Source organism: Dendrobates tinctorius, unplaced genomic scaffold (genome assembly GCF_039654945.1).
Source record: "Dendrobates tinctorius isolate UK_male_01 unplaced genomic scaffold, ASM3965494v1 ptg000270l, whole genome shotgun sequence".
NCBI classification, from domain to species: domain Eukaryota; kingdom Metazoa; phylum Chordata; class Amphibia; order Anura; family Dendrobatidae; genus Dendrobates; species Dendrobates tinctorius.
The window spans coordinates 2553418-2575815 of NW_027361937.1; positions in this window are offsets into that span (position 1 = coordinate 2553418).

Here is a 22398-nt window from a genome sequence, read left to right on the forward strand (position 1 = left end):
ACGGTACATTAAGGCAAAGGATATAACAACGGTTAGCACAAATGTAAGGAAGTCCTTAAACTGCAGCTCCTTGTCATGATCCATGCTGGATCATGACAGATATAAAGCACAGGTAACCTTTTTTTTTTCCTAAGCTGTGCTTAAGGTGGGTTTTTGCCCCCGGTGGCGATTAGGATTATTGCACTGTGGTGTCGTTTGTTCTAAGTTTGCCCCCGGTGGTGGTGAGCGTCATTGCACTTTTGTTTCTTCAGTTAAGTGCACATGATTATAATACAGGTGTGATTGCTGGCTCTGCTATAAAAGAGTCACGGGTGTTGCAATCAGTGTTGGTGATAGTGTTCATTTCAACCATCCTTGGTGCAGGAAGGAGCTGGAGAGCGTTCCTTGCAGCACTGTCTTAGCCCTGGTGTGGAAGGAATCATAGGGGATTTCCTTGTAGCTCTGACAGAGCTTGGTGACAGCGATTCAGGAGGAGAGCTGCATGCTGGTGGTGGACTCAGTTGCCAGAAGCAAGTGCAACAAAGTTACACTAAGTTGTGTTTCCCTGTTTGTGATTTTCCTTAGTGTGTATTAGTACAGCGGTGGGGCCAGTGCCTGCGCCACCCAGCTCCCTAGCAAGGGATAGGTGTAGGGTGTGCTAGGGCGGCAGGTTCGTGATCGGCATCCGATGCGGAACCGGCATAAGGAACGTTAGGAGCGTTAGGGACACTGACTCAGGGGAGTGCAGGAGGTCTCCACGTCCCCTTTCCCTATCGCAGGGCCCACCGTTGTAACTGTTTCCCTACCCCTTGTCTTTTCGTTTTAGTTACCGGCCTGCGAGCCGTGTCACACAGGACAGTATCATGTGCCGCGTCCTGTTGTTTTAGCTACCGGCCTGCTGGTCGCGTCACACAGGACGGGTCCACGTGACACTCCTGCTGCGAACTCAGTGGCGCTGGCAACAGCCGACACGGTGTCCTTATTAATGGGGTCCAGCAAGCAAATAATACCCCTTCTTCTGGTAACAGTGGTCAGTCTCCGGTACCTTCCACTGACCCTAGTCTATATACTATAGATGCCTGCAAGGTTACGGGCCACGGTACTGTCTAAGCCCGATGTGACTCTTGCACAACTCTCCTGAAAGTCTCAGTCAAGCGGGCCCAAAGTGGCTAGCAGTAATATGGGTCACGGTTTTGTATGAGCCCAACGTGTCTCGGCAGGTGTTTAATGGCCCAGTCAGGGTGCAAGTGTCTGTCCTATCCCCGGTCACTCTTATGGAGCACGTGTGTTGTACTCACGGACATGGAGCGTTCTGCACCTTGCTTTCTGGCACCCACCGGGCTTGCACTGCACGTCACCTTCTCTCTGGTCCCCGCTGTTGGTGGCGGGCGACAACGAGCACTGGCTTGCACATTGCTGGGGCTCCCGGCTGAAGCACTCCTCTCTGTGGCTGCTGCAACACCCCGCTCAGCTCTGTTCTGTGTGTACGGCTCTGCACGTCTCTGCTCTGAATTGCTGCTGGGCACACTGCTTCCCTCACTGCAGCAGTCCCTGTCCTGGTCGACTGCAGCACAGCCTGTCGCAGCGCCAGTACTCCGTGTCAGGATGGGGAGTGGAGTGCACTGCTCACCCCAATGCATGCTGCTCTGACCTGGCGCCAAAAACTCCCCTTTTTCGTGTGCTTTTCCTTCTTATACTCCTGTGGCTGTGCGCTCTTTCTAGGTTCTCACTTCCCTCTCCTATCAGCAGGAAGCTCCGTATCTTTCCTCCTTCCCTCCTGCAGCAGGGGAAGGTCCTGATCACTCAAGCTTGCCCGGGAACAGAGGATGCAGCCTTCCTAGTTCCAGACCCGGCATGCAGGTACCCGCGGTCCGGTCTATTTCCTTACACATGTACTTAGTAGAGGAGGTGGCGCCATCACAGGAGGCGGCTGCCATCTTAGATTTTGAGCTGCATGGCATACTTCAATGCTATTCTGACCAGCTCTCCACTTTTCCCATACTGATCTCGCCGGCTGCACAGAATGACATGGTGGTCTGGATTCTGCCCTTGGACCTTGATTTTGATACCTATAGCCTAAGGGAATAAGGGATGACTTGATCAATTATACAATACACTGCAATGCTATAATATTGCAGAGTATTTTAAAATTACATATTTCATTGGCTGGGCTTCACAGCTCTACAAATATGGCAGGCACAGGGCATTCAGTAGGCCCCTCATGGCTGCCATGACAATGCCATCGGGAGTACGCAATCATGTTTCTGTAATTGGGGATTAGGTTTGGAAGGGACATCGTCACCCATTTCCAACCCCCTAAATGCAGCTGTTAGGACTGACAGTGGCATCTATGAGGTTAAACTTGATTTTAAAGTGCCACGGTTAAGCTAACTCAGGTCACAGCAGTTACATTCAGGTGCCAGATGCATATCTTTTTCTTTGCACATTGTGACGTCTGACGTCAATATTACATCAGAGGGATCACGTACTAAGGTTTCCCCACTTGTGCCAACATGACGTTCTGCACCCCCTAGGGACACCTAAGGTTAGCTTAGCACAATTTTACACAGATTCCCCCCCTGTCCACACGGGCCCAGCAATGTACAGGGATGGAGAGAAGGTGACCCACGCAGTAACTGATGAGGCACCACATTCAACCGCAACCCAGACAGGCTGAGAGGCCCCTTTCACTTGCCTCAGTGATACAGAACCTTATCAGCCCAAAAGGACTGCCACCAGTTCCTCGTTCTATATATGCCTGGTCCGTTAACAGGGTGATATCAGGCCAGAAACCAGACCCAGTAGCATGTGAGATTAGACCAACAAACGGATTTATGGATTCGTGGATCAAGACAAAAGGTTAAATTACATAGTTAATCGCCTTAAGGGCACAATAGACAATACGGGTGGTTCTCACAAAATTAGAATATCATCACAAAGTTAATTTATTTCAGTTCTTCAATATAAAAAGTGAAACTCATATAACACCTCAGCATTGCAACAGGCTGATCGCCTCCATGCCACTCTGCATTGATGCAGTAATTGATGCCATAGGAGCCCCGACCAAGTATTGCGTGCATTTACTGAACATACATTTCAATAGGCCAATATTTTGGATTTTAAAATCATTTTTCAAGCTGGTGTTATAAAGTATTCTAATTTACTGAGATAATGACTTTTGGGTTTTCATTGCCTGTGTAAGTCATAAGCATCAACATTAACAGAAATAAAAACTGTTTATAATGACTCTTTATAATATATGAGTTTCACTTTTTATATTGAAGAACCAAAATGAATTAACTTTTTGATGATATTCTAATTTTGTGAGAAGCACAGGTATATAATGGTCAGATATGCAAATACAGTAGTGGTAGGATAAAAGGTATAAACCGAACATATATTCAGTTCCCAGTTCGACGAAAGGCCTAACTTGCGGGGGAGGGGCTGCCACATGTGGAGGCTTGTGGTGCCCTCTGTGTGTGATTTGTCCTCATACGATGTCCTCATGACCTCCCAGAGAAAAAGCAATAAGAAATACTGCACGCGAGCATTTAACCCTCTGGGTCACTACCCTCCTGCCTTCTGGGCTGAACTTAAATTACCTCCCCTGGGGGTTTGTAGACAGATCTTCCAAAACCTATGAAAGATCATAACTCCTTTCTGGGCAGTCCTAGGGCAGTGTTTTTGGCACCATTGGATCTAAACACAATTTTGCTACCTAGCTGCTAGTGGCTATTCTATATATCTCCCTTCCTGTGTGTGTTAGAATGACTTGAGAACTAGACAGGCGCTTGACCTGGTCTGGGGATCTTGGAAATATATATATGATGTACAGCTAGGACGAATAGTATTTCCATAACTCCTTTATGAAATCCTATCTGGCTGAACAAAGGACTCATGGCTTGGATACACAGGGGGTCTTCCTGTAGAAAGTTTCATTCCATCTAGCTAGCGGTGTGTGAATCCTTTGTTTGAGCTGGTCAGGTGCCATTTTACCACAGCATGTGCTGAAGGATTTTTTTTTATAATTCAATGCCCAACAGTATACAGATGATGGACATGGAATTATGTCTCCAATATTCTGTCCACACATGTTTCATCTTTTGCAGGATGCAGCCAGGCCCTTTAGTGTTGGCTTGGGGAATTGGGGTGTCTGTGCCTGTGGGGTGCACTTCTACAGTGCTGGGCAGCCCACCTTATTTAATGTGTTGGGGTGTCACTAATAAGCTGTAAGACAAACAAGGTGCACTAGATCTGTATGACTAGTGCCCTATATAAGCCACATCCATGTGCATTTTTAATACTAGACAACCGCCCCTCCATGGAAGGTCGGTGTATGACAGGTTGTTTCATCAGTATTTTGCATCTGTTCTGCCTCAGTCTGTTCATAGGGGTCTGCTGCGTCCTGTGGTGCAGTTAATATTGTGCCTTGGTATATACAGTATTGGTCTTGGTAAATATGGTATTGTGTCCTAATTAAATATGGCTGTCTTTTATCTGTGATTTTTTTTAATAAACAAATTGAAAGGAATAGAGATAAAAATTTACTCCTGCAATACGCCACTAATAACTCTTGCCCAATTTAAAGGGAATCTGTGACCTCAGAAAATGCTGCTCATCTTCAGATATAGGGTTAATCTGCAATAAAATAGTGTTACAATGTTGTATGGCTGCCTTGCAAAAATGCATCCGTAGGGAGAATATTACCTTATATCCTCCTGTGAGGAAATAAGTTCATTTTCTCCTGGTAGCCGCACTAACAATAAGGTGGGTGGTCAGCATTGTAACATTATTATTATATAAACTAGGACTACTGGACTCGTGACCCCGACTAGAACTACTGAATGTAGTCATTCTGACTACTGACTTATTTTCGTTTATTTTTAGAGTTTCATTTGTGGTTATTTATTAATAATTATATTTTTTTCAATGTATTATTATTGTGAGATCCAACAGTAATGCTTTGGAATGTTTTCTTTCTGATTTTTCATATTTTTCTACAGGAAATAACAAAAGTAAACTAAGTAAAACAATAATAATAGACGTTTTACAATCATTTATTATTAAAGTGCACACATATAAACAACAACTCAAGAACAACAAGCAGAGAAAATGACTACTAGGTCAGTCAGTGCTCCTTCTCCTCAGTACCTGAAGAAGGCCGTTGGGTCGATACCGGTTGTACTTCATAATAAAGTTTTATTGAGATTCAGCTCCAATTCTACATTTTCCTTCTCCTCCTAAAAAGTACGGCATAATTGACCTTCTAAACATTTGTTGATTCGCATTTCAGGCATCGTCTTTCGTTTACGGCAGTACATTGCCCACACAAAGACTTACGGCAAGTCATACAATAGCCAACAGATCTATTATTTTTGCATTTTTCTTTTATCTGGCAAAATTTTTTTTGAAGCATCACATCTGAAGATGTAGCAACTTGGGACATGCCACCCTTTCCCCTAGATATAACATAAGGACCACTCAACTCTGTAACAAGCTTTTGCAAAAATGCCTTGCGTGACATTTTTTCAGGGGTCATCTCCTTATATACTAACCAAGCGTGAACAGGCCATCTCCTAGTACATGTTCTTGTGGTGTATTTGCGTGCCATCTGATCTACTACATCTACTCCATATTTTGTTTCATTATAAAACTTTACATTTTCTGGAGATTTTTTAGCAGATTCAGAAGCAACAAGAACATCAGGATGGACGGAACTCAAAATTATCACATTTTTGTTTGGCTTACCTTGATACACGGTAAGTGTAAAATTATCTTCATTTATAAAGGCTTTAGTGCTGTACAATTTTTCTTTCATTGATTTTATTTCTTTAGGCACTTCTCGTCTTATCTTATTTAGCATTCCCACGATAGTCGTTCCCTTGCTTTTTAGCTGTTTAGCAAGTTTTACTGATGTAAAATAATTATCAGTGGTAACATTTTGACCTTTTTTCAAAAACGGCTGCAATAATTTCATGACTACGTGGTCAGCTAAACGGTCATCAGCATGGCGTGAATCATCTTTACCTAGATAAGGGAAGACATTTGCAAGATATTTGCTATCCTTATCTACAGCTAGCCAATATTTATGGCCATATTTATCCGGCTTGGAAGGTATATACTGCGTGAAAGGACACCTGGTTTTGCTGGGGAAAAGTTGTTCATCAACCGTAATATATGGGCCAGGTTTGTAACAAGCAATGCAATTATCAATAAACCTGTCCCACACAATAGAAAAGAGAGCAAACTTGTCGGTTTGCAGTCTCTGCGATCAATTGGACTTCTCAACAAATCTGAGATAATGCATAATTTGTACAAAACGGTCCCTTGACATTGTCGCTTTGCAAAACGGTATTCCCCAGTCAATTGACCAAATACTGGCAATAGAGTGCTGGCTCGTGCCCGATATTCCACGAGCATAAAATATGGCAATAAATGCATCTAGCTCCTCATCAGAAAGAGTAAACTCTTCATTATTGTCCCTGCGTGCTTCTGCAATTGTACAGTTTATTGTACAATTTATTGTATCTGCTATATACTTGTATGAGTTTTTTGAGCTCTTATGTCTGCATGTGTTCTCTTTGTCTCTTCAGCTGAACTGAAAGTAAACTTACTATCCAGACTACTGTCTACTGCTAGGACTCGAGAAAAACAACACCCTTCTTTAGCATAAGATAAGAGCCTACAGTATTAAGCCCCCGATACACACTGCGATATCGCTAGCAATATCGCTGTAAAGTCACCGATTTTGTGACGTAGCAGCGATATTGCTGCATGTGATACTTACCTCCGACCCGCTCCCCTGCTGATTATCGCTCGTCGCGCGAGAAGGTCCTGGATCATTTCTCGTCGGGCGCTTCCTGCGGCGCCGGCGAGCGAGGCGTGGACGCGGGCGGGAGGACGTCAGGATCGCCGCGTCTGACAGGTAAGTAGCGACCCCCGACCCCAGCAATGTCGCTGGTGAGATCTGCCTGTGTGGCAGCTCACTAGCGACCAGTTAGCAATGCACCAGCGATCCATATCGTTATCGGGATCGCTGGTGCATCGCTATGTGTAACGGTACCCTTACAAACAAGCTCTTTTCAGTTCAGCATTACACAGTAATAAAACCAGGTAACACAAGGAAAATGTGAAAAGTTGACATCTGAATTGAACTACCTCTATATGATCATCAGGGTAAATAAGATACTGTGAAAAAATTATGCACAAAACTTTACAGTAACATTTAGTGACAAAAGGACAGCAAAATATAGTAGGTAGTCAAAATGACTACCTTTAGTAGTTAAAGGTAAATTTTGAAAAAAACGCGCAATTTTTTCACCAAAGTTATTTATTGTCACAAAATCTTTTTTCACATCCTATTTGAGGAAAAGTCACCGAGTCTCAAGCCAGAATTCCGAAAAATGTAGTCACAGAAGAGAAATAAAAAGTGCAAGTAGTCAAAATGACTATACCAGTAGTCCTAGTTTAACGGCCTTCAGCTCGATCTCGAGACATGGCAATTTGATGGATGAATGATCTGTAAGAAGATCGATCTTGTGCAAGCTTAGATATGTCCACCAGGGTCTTCTCCGCCGTTGTTTTCATTGTGTCAAGCCATTGGATTGCTGGTCTTCCTCTTCGCCTTGTTTTATTGTATTCTTCCTACCATGATGTCCATCGCCAGTGATTGATCTCTTTGTATAATGTGTACAAAAGAGGCAAGACATCTATACTGTATGCAGATAAATAGTGTTTTCTGAGGTGACAGGTTCCATTTAAAGGGAAACTATCATGTGAAAAAATCTTATTTACCTGCAGATATGAGGTTAATCTGAAGATTATTACAGTTCTGACAGCATGCGACTGCTACACTAAAATCCCGGCTGCTGAGAGGAAATTAATTTTATTCCTCCCAGCAGCCCCGGGCTTTCAGTCATAGAGCTGTGCCCTCTGTCACTACTAGGTACAAAGTGAGTGGCGGCTGAAACCACACCCTGCCATTGACTGACAGCCGGCTCTACAATGCATTAGTACAGAGCCAGCTGGAAGTCAGTGTCGAGGCAAGACTGCAGCCGCCACTCACTATGTACTGAGTGATGACTGATGCCTTGCTTCTGTGACTGAAAGCCCAAGGCTGCCTGGAGGAATAAAGTTAATTTCCTCCTGTCAGTAGGGTTTTGAGTAGGGTGGCCACACGGTTTCAGAACGTTATTAACCTGCAGATTAAACCCATATCTGCAGGTTACATAATTTTTTTTTACCTGACGTGTTCCCGTTAAGTAATTTCCATTAAGAACTAAGAACCTTCTGTTTTATCTAGCTGGCTGGATATTTACTGAATTACAAACACCTTTCCAAGTCCCTGCCTTCTTGTGTACAGTGTAACAGTATCAAAATCTATATATGTGAGCAGGGTCGGGATGCAGTAACAGACAGGAAGCAGAGCTAGGGTTAAAAATTTTCACTGTATTAATTGAACAGGGGGTTAACTCCTCGCAGGGAGATGAAAAGTTAAACGAGGGAATAAACAGTCCAATTGCAAAAAGGATATGCAGAATTAATGAACAAGGTAACTGCAGTTCTTTGGTACACTTATCCTGTCAGAAGTTGGGGGTTTGTAGCACCAACAACGGCTGGTGCGGTGCTTGTCCTAAAAGGGTTCTGTTGGTAACGGCTGTCCGTCTTCTGGTGGCAGCAGTCGGTCTCTGGCACCTCTTGCTGAACCCCTAGTCCATAAGCATACACTACCATTCAAAAGTTTGGGGTCACCCAGACAATTTTGTGTTTTCCATGAAAACTCATACTTTTATTAATCAAATGAGTTGCCAGACGAATTTAAAATCTAGTCCAGACATTGACAAGGTTCGAAAAAAAGACTTTTATTTGAAATAATAATTTTCTCCTTCAGACTTTGCTTTCGTCAGAGAATGTTCCCTTTGCAGCAATTCCAGCATTGCAGACCTTTGGCATTCTAGCATTTAATTTGCTGAGGTAATCTGGAGAAATTTCACCCCATGCTTACAGAAACCCCTCCCACACGTTGATTTGGCTTGATGAGCACTTTTTGCGCGCCATACGGCCAAGCTGCTCCCACAACAACTCAATGGGGTTGAGATCTGGTGACTGCACTGGCCACTCCATTACACATAGAATACCAGCTGCCTGCTTCTTCCCAAAATAGTTCTTGCATAATTTGGAGTTGTGCTTTGGGTCATTGTCCTGTTGTAGGATGAAATTGGCTCCAATCAAGCGCTGTCCACAGGGTATGGCATGGCATTGCAAAATGGAGTGATAGCCTTCCTTATTCAAAATCCCTTTTACCTTGTACAAATCTCCCACTTTACCAGCACCAAAGCAACCCCAGACCATCACATTACCTCCACCATGCTTGACAGATGGCATCTTTTCAGTTGTTCTGTGTCTCACAAATGTTCTTCTGTGTTATCTAAACACCTCAAACTTGGATTCGTCTGTCCATAACACGTTTTTTACAATCTTCCTCTATACAATGTCTGTGTTCTTTTGCACATATTAAATTTTTCCTTTTATTAGTCAGTCTCAGATATGGCTTTTTCTTTGCCACTCTGCCCTGAAGGCCAGCATCCCGGAATTGCCTCTTCACTGTAGACGTTGACACTGGCGTTTTGCGTGTACTATTTAATGGAACTGCCAGTTGTGGACCTGTGAGGTGTCTATTTCTCAAACTACAGACTCTAATGTACTTGTCTTGTTGCTCAGTTGTGCAACGGGGCCTCCCACTTCTCTTTCTACTCTTGTTAGAGCCTGTTTCTGCTCTCCTCTGAAGGGAGTAGTACACATCGTTGTAGGAAATCTTCAGTTTCCTGGCAATTTCTCGCATGGAATAGCCTTCATTTCTAAGAACAGGAATAGACTGTCGAGTTTCATATGAAAGTTCTTTTTTTCTGAACATTTTGAGAGTTTAATTGAACCAACAAATGTAATGCTCCCGATTCTCAACTAGCTCAAAGGAGGGTCAGGTTTATAGCTTCTCTAATCAGCCAAACTGTTTTCAGCTGTGCTAATACTTGCACAAGGGTTTTCAAGGGTATTCTAACCATCCATTAGCCTTCTTACACAGTTAGCAAATACAAAGTACCATAAGAACACTGGAGTGATTGTTGTTGGAAATGGGCCTCTATACACCTATGAAGATATTGCATTACAAACCAGACGTTTGCAGCTAGAATAGTCATTTACCACATTAACAATGTATAGAGTGTATTTCTGAATCATATAATGTTAGCTTCATTGGAAAAAACTGTGCTTTTCTTTAAAAAATAAGGAAATATATACTGGCGAGGTGGGCCGCAAACGTCTGTCCACCACCCGGTTTTCTTTATGGGGCACATGCGCTGTACTCATCTTCACGAAGTGCACGGCACCTTGCTCTCTGGCAGCTACTGGACACACTGCACTTCTCTCTCTCTGGAATGCCCGCTGGTGACGGCGGGAGAACACGGACGCGGGCCTGCGCAGTCCTGGTGCTCAAGGGACAAAGCACTCCTCTCACTGTGCTACGTGATGCCTGCTCCTGCCAAGACTGACTGCTTCCGCGCACGCTGTGGCTGCTGCCGCTTAGCCACACCACCTGTTTCTGAGTGCTAAGGTCTGTCCAGTCTCTTACTCTTTCCCCCGGACAACAGAGGAGACAGCCCTGACAGTTCTGGACCCGGCACAGGACAGGTACCCACGACCCGGTTCTGCTCCTTATACTCCTCCTCTCCTTTAACTCGCCATTCCACTGATAAGAGTTCCTGAGAGTTTGTAGCCATGGAGAGACCAGCTCGCATAAGCAATCACTCGCTCTTTTCCATCCTGCATCTGCAACAATACAGCTCCTAGTCCATGTAGACTTCCATCAGTGTGAAGGATGAAAGGTTGAGAGAAGACTGCATAGGCCAGTACGGGTGCTTCAGTCAGGGCCATTTTCAGGGCTCAGAAAGCTTCTTCCTGGCTATCTCCCCACTGGATGGTCCGATTCTTTGCACCGGACAGTACTCCCTTCAACAATTCCAGAAGCGGATAAGCAATGTGAGTGAAGTTTTTAATGAACCGTCGATAATATCCAGGAAGTCCCAGAAAGCCCCAGACATCCTTCACAGACTTCGGGGTGAGCCAGTCCTGCACTGCTGCTATCTTTTCACATGTTGGTCTCACGCCTTCGGCGGACACAACATGTCCTAGATACTCAATCTGCTTGCTGAAGAGATGACACTTCTGAGGTTTCACTTTCAGGCCGTACTTCTGCAGCCAACTCAACACCTGTTCCAGCTGTTGCAGATGCTCCTCGAAGGTGGCGGCATAGAAGATGATGTCATCTAAATAGATGAGTGTAGACTCAAAGTTCACGCCTCCCAAACATCTCTCCATCAATTGTTGAAAGGTCCCGGGTGCGCTGGTAAGGCAGAATGGCATCCGATTAAATTCAAACAATACCATGGGCAGTATGAAGGCTGTCTTCCCCTGGTCTTGCTCAGACATGTGCACTTGCCAATATCCGCTGGCCAGATCCAACGACGAGATTTCTTCTCTTTTTCCATGGCAGACAATGACTCCTCAATTCTTGGCAGCGGGTACGAGTCTCACACAGTGCAGGCATTAAGCTTCTGGTAATCTACACAGAAACGCTGGGTCCCGTCCTTCTTTTGTACTAAAACAATGGAAGCAGCCTACAGGCTTTGGCTCTCTCCGACGACCCCACTTTGTAGCATATCTCTTTCACCTCCTGGTACATCTGTGGTGGGATTTGTTGATATTGTTCCCGAATGGGTGTGGTGTTTCCCATTGGAATCTCATGGGTGATGGCTGTGGTGCAGCCGAAGTCATCGTCATGATGGGCAAAAACATCCTGATATCACTCTAGCACTGCTTCCACTTGTTGTATCTGTTGTGGTGAGAGTTCCTTTAGTTTGGCCCACATCTGCTCCAGGATTCGGTGTCCTTCCTTAAGATGATTAGGTGGTGGCTCAGTGGACACGGCTACGGCCACTGTCCAGGGATTTCCTTGTTTCACCATCAATTAAACGGCCTCTGGTGATATCAACTCTTCCGGCATACCCATTATCTGTGCTACTTGGGCGAGAGCATAAGGTTGTCCTCTCCTAGGTTGACACATTACACTGGCACATTTCTGTAGTGAACAGTGGCTAGCATCCATGCAATGAGGAGCCCTGGAGGTAGTTGTTCAATTATAGCTGATTCTACCTGGACTTCTACTCCTTCAAGAGGGTGTAGAGATCCACCAAATGAGTGGACGAGAATTTACTTGCTTGACCAGTCTTTGAGGCATACGCGGGGACACTCCGGGTTAAACAGTTCATTCGGTTTATTAAACATCAGCATAAACCACTCTTCATGAACATAATAGCGTGCAGCTTCCAGTACAACGTCTGTTAAACATGCAGTGTTACCACATAAAGAATACAAAGTCTCTTACTGACCCCGGTCAGCGTTACTCACAGTTTATCCCTCATGGGTTATCAGGGAAGCAGCCGCACTGGGTTCACTGTTACAGACAGTGCTTTGTTCATTAGGCCATCTACAGTTCCAGAGCCACAGCCGGGCAGTAGCTCCCCTACGTAGAGCCGTCACAGACTCTACCAGGTCCGGGCCTTTCCATGTGCTTCCCAGGAAGTTCAGTCCCAGGCACTTCCAGCACACACAGGCCTTGCGGGACCTTGCACTCTGACCAATCAGGATCAAAACACACAACCACGTGACCAGACCTCAGACACACTATATAGTACGTGACCACACTCACAAGTGAGGTATGGATCACATGGTCATGACCTCGCTACAGGTCCTATTTCATACGGCTACACACATACAGGCTTTATCTTAGGCGTTTAGGCACACGCCCACATGCATATTCTTCGTAGCATTTACAGCGCCCCCTAGCTTTAACAGAGGTTACCGTACCACAAGGGGTACAGGCTCGAATGGACAGAGTGAACACAGTCTGACCTGGCGGTAAAACGAGGTTGGCAGCGGCCAGAACGACCAACTTCCTCAATGCTTTTCCTTCACTCGACCTCTCTTGGGCCTAGGCCACCCGTATCAACTGTTGAAACACTTTTCTGTGGGGGGATGTGAGGGCTCCATCGATTCAGGAACACATCTTCCGACTCATTGACCAGGATGCTCCCAACACGTTCATTCCTAGAGTCACAGTGGGACCATTGCCAGGGTCCCCGACTGTTAACACGACTCTACATCTTTGCCGCACGCAGTGATTTGCATCCAGACCACCCCTGCGACCGGGATGCGCAATTGATTGGCTGCCATCAATTTGATTACTGGGCCCCAATCAGGCCGCATCACCTTGGGAAAATGACGCCTGAAATAAGTCTCAGACATAGTGGTTACTTGAGAGCTGGTATCAACTAAACAGCGTTGGCCCGACCATCCATTTTGACCCATACGAGAGGACTCAGAGAAACTAAACTTGTGGTGCTTCCTTTTCTCCTTCTTGACTGCTCAGGCTCCGGGCAGTGTCCCCCAGCCATGGAGCCCGCTGATTTAACAGATGGCGGTTGGGGGATCTTCCCTGGCGCGGGCACCCTCGGGCATAATATCCAATGTCTCCACATGTGAAACAGAACGGCCGTCTTTTTGTGTGAGGTTCGGGATCAGTTCTGCCAATGGAGGGGTCCAGGGTTATGGAAGGTTTCTTCCTTAATTCCGACCATTCTTCTTGCATGTCCTGGATTTCCTTATGGATTTCGCTCACCCACCTTGGTTCAGTTGCAAGCAGAACGGATACTTTCTCTCTCCAGACCTCCCCAGCCGGGGCTGTCACCCCCTGCTCTTGCTCAAGCGTGAGCAGAAAAGACATATGCGGTGTCACGATCCATTTTTTGATTTGTGGCAGCTCTGGTTCCACTCAGTTTAAACCTTTTTCCTTCCATCCCGTTGTGTGTGAGTTACGCCGTCCGTTGACCGACCACAAGTTGGGGTCTAGTCATACCGTAACATTATAATCAACCATCTAATTTTTTTCGGTGAGCCAATGCTCAAATGCAGGCCTTTGCTCAACTGATCCAGACCCTCACTGATGAGCTTAGGGAGTTGCGGGGTCAGGTGATGCAGCAGCTTCAGCAGTTGACGGGGATCTGGGCCTCGGCTCAGTTGCAGGCTCTAACGGAACCCAAAATCTCTCTCCCTGACCAGTTTTCTGGAAGGATGGAAGGAGAGATACGTTTGTGGTATTTAAGGAAGCCTGCAAGTTGCACTTCTGGCTTCGCCCTTGATCATTAGGGAGCGAGGAACAACGGGTGGGAATTTTAGTCTCCCTTCTTAAGGGTGATCCCCAATCCTGGGCCTTCTCCCTGCCGACAGATTCACCATCCTTGCAGTCGGTGGATGAGTTTTTTGTGGCATTGGCGCTGGTGTATGGGGATTCTGATGGTGTCTCTCCGGCTTAGTCCCGTCTCCATAAGATCAAGCAAGGGGGTTGGCTGGCTGAGGAGTACTTCTCAGAGTTCAGGAGGTGGGCCACTGACACGCGGTGGAATGACCCTGCCATTAGGAGCCATTTTTGTCAGGGGCTGTATCCTAAGTTGCAGGATACTCTGGTGCAATACGCTGCTCCCAAGTCGCTGGAAGCCACCATGTCCCTTGCTATCCAGGTGGATAGATGCCTCAGAGTGAGGCATATACCAAATCTACCTTGCTAGGGAGGAGGACACATCGGTGCAGGCGGACAAACCCATGGAGGTGGGAAGAGTTGGATCTCAAACGGGGTTGCCTGCATTTTGTCTTGTAATGGGGCATGTTTTTAATGTGGGCAGACTGGTCATTTCATCAATGTCTGCCCAGCTCGTGCCAAAATACCATCACCAACTCAAAAGCTGCGTCCCACTGGGCGTGTGGACGGAGGCAACCAGAGAGTGTATATTTCCTCAGTCTTCTCGTCTCGGTGCACCATCCCTGCTGAATTGGTGACTGAGACAATTCCAGTGCTTGTGGACAGTGGAGCGGAAGTTCTTCTGGTGGATGCTCACTTTGTCCAGACTCATGGCCTGATGAGTAGGACACTAGCGAGACCCTTAAGCGCTCAGGCCATTGACTCTGTCCCACTCAGCCAGGGGAGGCTGACCCAAATTGTAGATGATATACACCTGTGTATAGGGTCTCGTCATGAAGAGTCCCTGTCATGCTACATCTTGGAGGGTATGCCAACTTCCATGGTCTTAGGACTCCCTTGGTTAAAAAAACACAACCCGGTCATAGATTGGCGGTCCAGGGAAGTAGTCAGCTGGGGTCAGTCTTGTAAGGACTGATGCCTGGGAGCTATGATCTCTGCCATCCTTCTACAATCTAAACCTTCTTCTCCGATGGGACCAGCAGAGGTGCTGCCAGGGAGTAGGGGCAAGACTCTACCCTCACTACAAGCTAACCCTGTGTGTCAGCGTCCTCTTAGGAGGAGGGGTCAGGGGAGGGTGGTGGTACCCTCTGTACGTAGTGGGGGTGCGAGTGTGGAGACGAGACACAGGGGGACACCTCTGTTGTTGGTTCCTCAAAGAGTTCACCATCTTGTGGCAAACGTTTGCGTGACAATAAACGTTCAGGTCCAGACCTGTGTGTGAATGAGTATGTGTGGGTGTCCACCAAAAACACTTGGAGGTGTGCTACTGGGACCTGGACTTCTAATGTGATCGGACCATATCGAGTGTCGGCCATTCTCAGCCCAGGGACTTTCCAGTTGGAGTTACAACCAGTTATGCATGTACACAACTCATTCCCCAGGTCAGCACTCTGGAGATTTGTAGTGCCTCTGGAGCCTATTTGCTTGTCACCTCCATCAGGCTGCGTTTGCCAAACACCTGAATATCAAGTGACTGCCAAGATGAACTCTGGTGGATCGAGGCATCCTCACCGTATGTTGTGAAAGGGGCTGTCACCCCCTGCTCTTGCTCAAGCATGAGCAGAAAAGACATGCGGTGTCACAATCCATTTTTGAGCTTGTGGCAGCTCTGGTTCCACTCAGTTTAAACTTTTTTCCTTTAGGACCATCGGGGGTTAATGTAAGTTTTTCCCCGCTGGCAACCTGGTGTTACTGCAGTGCTGCTGGACCACTCCCTCCATCCTTTATAGAGTCACCTGATGCATCAGCTGACTGTTGGTTATACAGGTCCTTTCTGGAGACCAGCCTAGCAGAAGAAGCTCTCTGGTGCCTGCCACAGTTGGTGTTAAGAGCTCTGTTGCTGTTGATATCTGCGGTGTGGAGCTTTGCAGCGGTGCATATAAGTTAAGTGTGGTGTTTTTTTCCTAGTGTTTGTCACTTCCCCCTGTTTGTACTATCTGCAGTGGCAAAGGCTAGAGCTCCTTGCCGGCCAATGCATTAGCCAGGGCAGAGACAGATGACACTAGGGATTAGGTTCCTGACGGAGGCAGGGGGATGGACCTGCATAGGGTGTTATGGGAGTGTAGGGACAGGCTCAGGCTGAGCTCAGGTGGCGACAATCCTTCATTCCCTCTTGCTAGGGCCTTCCTTTCACTATTTCCATGACACTCGGATAAACCCGCAAGCGCTCCCACAGAGCCTGTTTAATCAGCGCATCTCTAGAGCCTGCCACTAGCTGGTCTCTCAGAATTATATCAGGAGGTCATACGCTTACATCATCCTGCTTAGCGATTGCATCATGGATCTCCTGCAGCGCATTCATGTATTGGGTCACCGACTCCCTCTTCCTTTGGACACAACTAAACAAGCGCATGCACAATTCCCCAACGTCCGTAGGGTCCCCGTGCATTTCCTCTAGGATTTTAAACACCTTGGCAAAGGTGTTTCGCTTATGCGCGGGCCGGAACATGACGGAACACCTCGCTTCTCCGTCCAGGGCCATGATGGCAATCTCTGCCTGCATCGCGGGGGTCATCGGGTGCATCCTCAACATGCCCTTGACCAGCTCAGTCCAGTCGCATAGTAAAGTGTTGCTCCTTATGAACTTCGGGAGGTTGCTCAGCATGGCTCACAGTGGTATACTGGCCCTTGGGGCACCCGTGGCTGCTTGGTCTGTCTCTTCTGAGCCTGTGGACTGCATCCTTCTGAGTATGTCAAATGTGAGCAGGGTCAGGATGCAGTGACAGACAGGAGGCAGAGCAAGGGATAACAATTTTTACTGTATTAATTGAACAAGGGGTTAACTCCTCGCAGGGAGATGAAAAGTTAAACAAGGGAATAAACAGTCCAATTGCAAAAAGGATATGCAGAATTAATGAACAAGGTAACGGCAGTTCATTGGTACACTTATCGTGTCAGAAATTCCTCATACTGTAGATACCACTTGGGGGTTTGTAGTGCCAATGACGGCTGGCGCAGTGCTTGTCCAAAAAGGGTTCTGTTGGTAATGGCTGTCAGTCTTCTGGCATCAACGGCCGGTCCCCAGCACCTTCTGCTGAACCCCTAGTCAATATGCATATGTGGCTGGAACAAACAAGGCCACAGCACTATCAGGGTCCCATGCGAGCAGGCAGGTATATACTGGCGAGGTGGGCTGCAAATGTCTGTCCAGCACCCGGTTTTCTCAATGGGGCATGTGCGCTGTACTCACGGTCACTATGCGCATGACATCTCGTCTCTGCCAGCAACCGTACACACTGCACTTCTCTCTCTCTGGAATCCCCGCTGGTGATGGCAGGAGTACACGGACGCGGGCAGCTGAAGTCCCGGTGCTCAAGGGAAGGAGCACTCCTCTCACTATGCTGAGCGCTGCCTGTTCCCACCAAGACTGACTGCTTCCGCGTGAGCTGTGGCTGCTGCCGCTTAGCCACACTCCATTTCCAAGTGCAAAGGTCTGTCCGGTCTCTTACTCTTTTCTCCGGACAATAGAGGAGACAGCCCCGACAGTTCTGGACCCGGCACAGGACAGGTGCCCATGGCCTGTTCTCCTCCTTACATATACTGTATGCAACATCCACAGCCTTTACATGCAACAAGCTTGTGACAAGCTTCTATCTCTGCATTCATAGGGTGAGATCTGTATTGGATAGAGAGAGCTGATGAGTTTATAGATAACTAGTAGAATACCCGCGGCTTCGCTTGCAGAAAATATGTTAAATTGTTGGTTATGATAGCTAAAGTAAAATTTTCAGTGTCACCCTAAAATTGACATTTTTAGAGTGCTACAGTAAAATTTTTTTCCACTTTAAATTTAAAAACATTTACACCCAATTAACAACATAGTGCAACCCTTCCCCCCTCCCTCCATTGTAATTAATAAGAAGTTCAAGGACAAAATAGTAAAATTGGTTTAGGCTATGTGCCCACGTAGCGTTTTAAAACGCACAGTGAAAACTGGACTCCTTCCCAGAAATCGCGCATTTTTTTCCGCGCGATTTCACCGCGATTTTACTGCGATTCTGTTCGCGATTTTGCTGCCATTTTCTCAAGCACCTTCCAAGCGATTTGAAGCATCGCTTGGAAAGTGATTGACAGGTTGGTCACACTCGTCAAACATAGTGTTTGACAAGTGTGACCAGCTTTTTACTATTGAGGCCGCCTATGCGGCTTCAATAGTAAAAGATAGAATGTTAAAAATGATTAAAAAAATAAAAAATCGGGGTATATTTACATTCCGACGTCCCGCGCAGTCTCAGCGATGCTCCCGTTCCCAGCGATGCCTTGCAAGACCTGTGATGACGTTGGTCTCGCATTACTATAGCGATCTCGCGAGACCGCTTGAATCACGCGAGACTACGTCATCACAGGACCTTGCCGCAAGGCATTACTGGGAATGCTGTGGCCCGGGATGGCAGCGCGGGACGTTGGAAGGTAAATATACCCCGATTTTTTTATTTTTTATTCTTTTTTTTACAGGGGTATGGTACCCAGGGCCTGGAGGACAGTCTCCTCCACACTGTGGGTACCAACCGCACATGAGACGCTTAACTTCCCGCATGGTGGGCATAGCCACATACGGGAAGTAAGCGGTTCTCATGCATTCCTATGGATGCGGAATCGCGGCAATTCTTTGCGATTCCGCACAAAAGAATGATCATGCTGCGATTTTTTCCGCGATGCGATTCCGCCGTGGAAAAAAGCGCAGCATTAGCACAGCATGTGCGGAATGCCATAGGAATGCATGGGGGGCGTTCTGTACACGATTTTTAAATGTTTTCGCAGCGTTTTGCGCTGAAAATCGCGGCAAAAACGCTTACAAATCGCATCGTGGGCACACAGCCTTACAGTTAAACAACTATCTATATGTTTTTATGGTGTTTGTGAAATGTTTGTGTGTGGTGGTGCGGCCCCTTTAGGGTATGTGCACACTCTGCGGATTCTGCTGCGGATCCGCAGCGGTTTTGGCTCTGCGGGTCCGCAGCAGATTTTGGTGCGGTGTACAGTACCATTGTTTTCAATGGTAAACTGGAAAACGCAGTGCACATGCTGCGGATTAGAATCCGCAGCATGTCAATACTTTGTGCGGTTCTGCAGCTTTTCTGCACCCATTGACTTCCATTGAGTCATGCAATTCCGCAGCAAAACCGCAGAGATAAAAATATCTGCAGTTTTTGCTACGGAATGGGGTGAAAAAACGCTGCAGAAGGAAGTGATGTCGGGAGGAAGAGGAAGTGCGTGGGCGGAGTGTAGTGTAGGGAAGAAGGACGTCGCCATCTTAACATCATGGAAGGCTACCGTCGCATGGGGATCGATGTGGGCCGTCTCATTGATTTGGTATGTATGTATCTATGGGTGTGCGTCAATCTGTATGTGTCTGTCTGTGTGCGTCAGTCTGTGTGCGTCAGTCCCCATGCGACGGTAGGTCCACAATTGTGCACAGTCGCCGTATGGGACTGCTGCTCCCATCCGGCTATAGGATGGAAGAGTCGTCCCTGCGGCGATCGTGCACAATTGTTAAGTTAAAAAGAAGAAAAAACATACATAATACATACAAAGCATGTAACATACAATAAATGACATACAACATTGAATACATACTCACCACATAGCGATGCTCCTGCACTGTATGGTGGAGTTTACCGGTGTTCGGGCACTCTGTGACCTCGCTTTACGGCACAGTGCCGTAAAGGAGAGTACCGGAGTCAATGAACTCCGGTAAACTCTGGCGCATGCGCAGTAACACACTGCAGGAGCTTAGCTCCTGTCAGTGTGTTTCTGCAGCCATGGAGAACGGTCACATCTCCTGATGTGACCGTACTCCATGGAAGATCGTCGTGGGACCCTCGTTTACGGACTGCGTCAGAACAGGTGGTATAAATTTGTTTTTTTTTTCTTTTTTCTAGGAGAAAGAGGGCGTCGCACTGGATTGAGTGATAAATAATATTTTTGTCAAAAAGTGTGTGTTTTTATTTCATTAAAAAATTTTTTTTTTGTCTCTGTGTTTTATTTCAAATTTTATTTTTTAGATTAATAATGAATTGGCGTCTTATTGATGCCTCTCCATTATTAATTGGGTTAATGTCACCTTACAATCAAAAGTGGCATTAACCCCTTTATTACCCCACATCCCGCCCGCCACTGCACGGGAGTGGCAAGAGAGGGGCTAAGTGCCGGAATTGGCGCATCTTATAGATGCGCCATTTCTGGGGCAGCGGGCTGGTATTTGTAGCCGGGGGGGGCAATATCCATGGCCCTTCCTAGGCTATGAATATCAACCCGCAGCTGTCTGCGTAGCCTTTCTGGCCATAAAATATAGGGGGACCCCACGTCATTTTTTTTTGGGGGGGGGGGTACCCCTATTTTTAAAGCCAGAAAGGCTACGCAGACAGCTGTGGGCTGATATTCATAGCCAGGCTACAAATATTAACCCACAGCTGTCTGCTTAGCCTTTCTGGCCCTAAAATATAGGGGGACCCCACGTTTTTTTTTTTTTGGTGGTCCTCCATTTTGTACACCCAGAAAGGCTGCGCAGACACTAGAGCCTGGGAAGATACATGTCTACATTAACACTTCCCAGGCAACACATAATTGGGGACCCTGGACGTAGGTTGGATTAGGTTTGGGATATTGATTATGGTAGGGATTGTGATAAGGGTAGGGATTACTGTAGGGATTAGTGTAGGGATTGTGATAAGGGTAGGGATTCCTGTAGGGATTAGTGGAGGGATTGTGATAAGCGTAGGGATTACTGTAGGGATTATGGTAGGGATTGTGATAAGGGTAGGGATTAGTGTAGGGATTGTCATAAAGGTAGGGATTAGTGTAGGGATTGTGATAAGGGTAGGGATTGCTGTAGGGATTAGTGTAGGGATTGTGATAAGGGTAGGCATTACTGTAGGGATTGTGATAAGGGTAGGGATTAGTGTAGGGATTAGCATAGGGATTGTGATAAGGGTAGGGATTACTGTAGGGATTAGTGTAGGGATTGTGATAAGGGTAGGGATTACTGTAGGGATTATGGTAGGGATTTTGGTAAGGGTAGGGATTAGGGTAAGGGTTAGGGGTAGTTATTTGGGTAAAGGGTAGGGTTAGGGGTAGGGATTGGGTTGGGAATTTTTTTTTGCGTTATGCTTTTCCCTGTGGTTATGTTATGGTATTTTTTTAAAATATTTTTTGTTAACATAGTATGTAATGAGATAAATCTCTACATTGTAGGTACGTGATTTTCCACCCATATGGGACCCCCCTGACGAGGCCTGCAAGGACCGCTATTACCGCGATCACTGCTGGACGAAAGTTTTACGCCACCTGTATCCTGAATGGGATTCTTTTAACAATGCAACACAGTTGCAAATTGGTAATTCTAATGTTCGTAACACTTTTTAAATTTTTGGACATAAATATTATAATTTATGTTTTTGTGTTTTTTTTCTCTTTTAGAGAAAGATGTAAAGCAACGATGAAGGTCAGTAAAGGACAGATTCAACAAATATATGGCAAGCTGTAACAAAAGTGGATCCTCTCCCACCCGACAATCCTTCCCTTTTTATGAGGAACTACAATTTTTAACTGGCAGGACATTGCGGAGGTAAATAATTATTATTTTTAAAAAGTCTTTTAAAGAAATCTATCCTCTATTTGTAAAGGTGGTATACCACAATCGGCTGCGTATTGAACGCTGCATACAACTGCAGTGTTAAATTTGTATTGCCCAGATAGAACAGAATAGTGGAGGAGATGTGATGAAATTCCCTCTCCACTATGCGTACAAACATTGGAGGTGGCAGACCTACGTCCCCGGACATGTGACACGTGTTTTGTCCCCACAGCATGTCACTTGTCTTGCTTTTGCACTCTGTCTCTGCAAGATAAGTATAACAGTATATTGAGATCATGCGTTGATTCTGCATGATCATGATTCCGGGTTATCAATATGTGCGGCTGAGCGTTCTTTTGGCTGCCTCAAAATCATTGCTGCTATAAAGCATGTAAACATGGCCAATTTTTTTTTTTTCTCAAACAGCAATCAAGGCAACATTGTCACTCTGGCAGAGGAAGAATCGGAAGAAGCA